At 43.9% G+C, this 4,845-nt stretch overlaps 1 long non-coding RNA gene across 1 annotated transcript; it reads left to right on the forward strand.

Moving 5' to 3' along the window:
- The first annotated feature begins 3,249 nt into the window (after window positions 1–3,249).
- LOC309348152 lies at window positions 3,250–4,368 on the forward strand. Its single transcript, XR_014159240.1, has 2 exons — window positions 3,250–3,415; window positions 4,121–4,368. It is a non-coding gene; the product is annotated as an uncharacterized lncRNA (long non-coding RNA).
- Window positions 4,369–4,845: the final 477 nt, after the last annotated feature.

A 4,845-nucleotide genomic window follows, 5' to 3' on the forward strand; every position in this document is an offset into this window, starting at 1 on the left:
TCAGTCCTCCCAGGCGAAGTGGGAAAAGGACTGCAAGGCAGGGAACAGGTTTTCCAGGACAAGATGGTCTCTACGCCAAGTCCAAAACCACTGATGTTTGTTTCAATGGGAGGGAGTGTGTGTGTGTGTGTGTGTGTGTGTGTGTGTGTTGGGGGGGGGGACCTGGAACTGAACATCAACAGGGAGAATGAACCCTACATTTTCTGCCCCATCCTTAGCCTGTCTGCTTCTTGTATCCCAATAAGGCACAGCCCCTTCCATCTCTTCCCAGTCCCACTTTCTATTGCTTCTTCAGTTCTTTGTCTCTATCTCGTCTTCTCCATGTTTGGTGTACATGTTGTCTTACTGCCTTGTGCTATGTTTTTAGTCAACTGTTGTTTCTTATTCTCCCTCCTCCCCACAGGTAGTGTGTTTCCAGTTGAAGCAGCGCTTGATGAAATTTTGACCTGTCTTCCAAAGACAAAATATTCTCAGGAAACGTTTAGTATGGCATTCAGCTAGACTTTCACACCTGACTTGACTGGCTTTAACTTGCACTGTGTTACTTAAGACAAATTTGAGAGCATTAAAAAACTCTTTAAGGTAATGGGCTTTCAGACTTATGAATAAAGGAATGAAATTGGGACTGAAAGATTAACATGAGAAAAAAATCAGACTGCGTGTAGGGGCTCCTGGTGAGTTTGCAAGCAGATTCCCCCCCCCCCCATATGTATACTGATTTAATAATTAACTATATGATGCCATTTATTTCTTTTGTTTGCAAAGGCACTTTGCATAGGTCAGAAGCACATTTAAAGGTTCACATCCAGTTTTCTCTTCGATTTTTCCAATTTGTTCCAATACTCAGCAAGCCGGGGTTTTTTGCAGACTCATAAATTTCCCGTAGATTGTCTTAATGGCTGAGTCATTTTATTTCTTTGCTTTATTTTCCTTGCAAAATAATCAATTTTCCAGTTATTGACATGTGAACAAATCTGCTTGCCTTGGCTGGAATATTTCATTAAGCCTTAAACATCTAACTTGCAGATGATGGATGTACTATTATTCTTAGTAAAATGTAGCCCATCTGCCTTAGTTTCCAGCATCTAGCCGCTCACATTAGAAAGTTATATGAAATTGCACTCGAGTTTTGTTTTGGTTTCTTAAATGAAATAAAAATCATCGCTGACCATTACTTTCCGCAAACCCAAAATAAAACTAAGGAACTCACTTCCCACAGGAGGCAGGGATGGGTCCCAACTTGGAAGGCTTTAAAAAAGGACCAGACACATTCATGTAAGAGTGCGGCATTGATGCTCTGCCTCCACAGTTGGCTGCAGCAATAATAATAATAATAATAATAATAATAATAATAATAATAATAATAATTTATTTATACCCCGCCCACCTGGCTGAGTTTCCCCAGCCACTCTGGGCGGCTCCCAATCAAATGATTAAAAACAGTACAGTGGTACCTCGGGTTACATACGCTTCAGGTTACATACGCTTCAGGTTACAGACTCCACTAACCCAGAAATAGTGCTTCAGGTTACGAACTTTGCTTCAGGATAAGAACAGAAATCAGGCTCCGGTGGCGCAGCAGCAGCAGGAGGCCCCATTAGCTAAAGTGGTGCTTCAGGTTAAGAACAGTTTCAGGTTAAGTACGGAGCTCTGGAACGAATTAAGTACTTAACCTGAGGTTCCACTGTACAGCATTAAATATTAAAAACTTCCCTAAACAGGGCTGCCTTCAGATGTCTTTTAAAGATAGAATAGCTGCTTATTTCCTTCACATCTGAAGGGAGGGCGTTCCACAGAGTGGGCGCCACTACCAAGAAGGCCCTCTGTCTGGTTCCCTGTAACCTCACTTCTCGCAATGAGGGAACCACCAGAAGGCCCTCGGCGCTGGATCTCAGTGTCCGGGCTGAACGATGGGGGTGGAGACGCTCCTTCAGGTATACAGGACCGAGGCCGTTTAGGGCTTTAAAGGTCAGCACCAACACTTTGAATTGTGCTTGGAAACGTACTGGTTTCATTGCTTCTGAATACCAGTTGCTAGAAACCACAGGAAGAGAGAGAGCTCTTATGCTCAAATCCTGATTGCTCGTTTCCCACAGGTATCTGCTTGGCTGCTGTGAGAACAGGATGCTGGATGAGACAGGTTATTATGTTATTAGAACGGTTTCCTGGCTTTAGACTGAACAACTCACATCAACTTCATTTTTCTAGCAAAGTATTTCACCCTCTCATGCTGCCCATGGTGGGCGCACTCCTGAGGGGCGTAAGTCATCTTGAGGGGAAATGGTGGGGTTTAAATAAATATGTACTAAGACATCCAAACTGGAGTCCCAGATTTTTGAAGATGGCTTGAGCTAAAACTGGATATGCACAAAGGAAAATAACCTGCAGATACTGAACCTGGCCCTGGGTTTGACACAACAGGAAATTGCTGCTTGTTGTGGATGAATGTTTTTCTGCACTGCCCACAGCTGTTTACTCTTGGATTGTAAATAATTCCTTAGGTTTTGCAATGCTTGGTGCTGTTTGCCTTGCTTAACAGTGTTTTCAACTCTGCAGTTTCTGTCTTTTCCTGATTTGGTCAATCCATCAGGCCACGAGTGAAGGTTTCTAAAGTCATGTTTCTTTTTATCTGCACCACACCCACTGGGAAAGCTTCATGGAGCTTGACTGGAGAGACGCATGAGTAGTAGAGCTACTTCCCTCACAAGGTTCTGTTTCTTCTTGGGTTTGTCTACAGTTCCTTTAGGCTTAATCTCCTCTCCTCACTTGGAGCTTTATGTGGGGCTTTGCCTGAGATACAATACTGCCTATGTCTTGGAGAAAAAGGAAAATGAAGAGAAAAGTCTTTGTATGGAATCCTTCTAAGCCGCAGAAGAATTTCTGAGGGAAGCCATTCAATTTGTTGTACAGTGGTGCCTCGCAAGACGAAATTAATCCATTCTGTGAGGCTCTTCGTATAGCGGTTTTTTCATCTTGCGAAGCAAGCCCATTGACAGCTTAGCGGATTAGCGCTATTAGCGGTTTAGCGGCTTTTAGTGGATCAGCTGATAAGCGGCTTAGGGCTTAGGAAAAGGGGGGAAAAAGGGGAAAAAAGGAGTTCCGCAGGAAAAAAAGGAGTTCCGCAGGAACTCGCAAGACATTTTCGTCTTGCGAAGCAAACCCATAGGGAAATTCGTTTTGCGAAGCGCCTCCAAAACGGAAAACCCTTTCGTCTAGCGGGTTTTCCGTCTTGCGGGGCACCACTGTATATGTAAGAATGGCAAGCTGGCCAGACTTACATTCTAAACCAGGCGACAGAGAGTTCTGCAACATCAGTAGTTGGCTTGGAAGTCATGGTGCCTCCAGCTACTCTGAGGTCACAGTGGCCCACAGCTACCAGCCAGTCATTGGGCAGAGGAAGCATAGGAGAGAACAGGTTAGAAACAGTAACATATTATCTCTGGATGCCAAGGCTGGGAGAGTGGGGAAAGGAAGCAACAGTTTAGCTGGGACTTGTGAGAGAGAAGAAAGCAAGTCTAGAGTTGGAAACAGTGGCATAACATGGTTTGCTAGTGCCTGGGTCCTTACGGAGAGGGGTATTGGGAGGGAGGGGGACCAAGAAAATGCATGCACATTGAACTGCCTAATGGCATCCGCATCACCCAGGAGATCGCAGCCACAGAGATTTTTTTAAAAAAGAGTAGTTTCATTGTCTAGAGAGGTCACTTCCTGGTTCGCATGGAGAAACCATTTTCAATGCAGCCCAGCGACGGAAGCACACAGCTATATTGAGGCAGCACCAGGGGTTGAAATTTTGTGGCTGGGGCAACCACCCCGTACCTCACGCCTAATGGTTGGAAAGAAGTGTGCTGGAAGGGGAAAAGGAGGGTTAGAAGGCACTATACAGAGATGTTAAGGAACGTGGCGTGTCATGACTCTTGGCCTTATGAAGGCTTTGCAACAAAAAAGCTTAAGAAATTTGGCCACTTGTGGAAGAAGCGTCTGGGGGGAAATGTGCTGCCTGTCATACTCTCCCCTCACCAAGCCCACCCGGCTTAGCAGTAAGAACATGCTTTAATTCTACTCACCAGTCTCCTTTTGCTTGGTAAATGATCTCTCAACTGTTCCTCTTTGCCTATAGGATTCACAACTCTGGGTTTCCAGTTTGCTGAAGATCTGCCACTGTCAGTAAAATTTTTTGTTAAGTGACATCATGTATGATATCAAAGAAAGAAACAAAAAGCACAGATTTGCATATTTTTCTTAACCATGACTCCCATGAACTCAGAGAAGGAATAGTATTAAAACTGGAAATGTTACTATTGCCACAATGGCATATTAATTTGCAGGCCTCTTCATAATCAAATAAAAGTGACATGCTTTGTACAAGTGTCGAGTCCACGTTTGACCTTTTTCAGTTCTTTAGCTTTCCTTTCTTCCCTCTTTACTGGTACTTTGTCAAACTGTCTTAATGTCTTCATCGAAAAGACTCAGTGCACAGCAACTCCCCTTGTAGCCATAGAAACATTCGTTGCGCTATTCTCTCTGGTTTGGCTTCACACTCTCCTTGTTTTTCACACAAGAAGGCAGAGGTAATCAAACAAGAGCTCTCTGTGTGAGATGCACACGGATTGCGTATCATGTTTTCTCTCATTCTTCCTTATTAATTTATTGGAAAATGCAATGTGAAAGGGTTCAAACGCATGAAGGCAGCCGCATTGAAACAGAACAAAAAAAGACAGCAGTGAGGGCGACACACCTTCAGGTGACATTCATTGGCAGGCCTTGAAACAAGTCTGGCACATTTCTTCTCCCCAAAGATGTTTTATAAAACAAGACAGCAGTGTTCAGTCAGTAGTGCAAAGT

The sequence above is a fragment of the Podarcis erhardii genome (genome assembly GCF_964252035.2).
Source record: "Podarcis erhardii genome assembly, chromosome: 8".
NCBI lineage: Eukaryota > Metazoa > Chordata > Lepidosauria > Squamata > Lacertidae > Podarcis > Podarcis erhardii.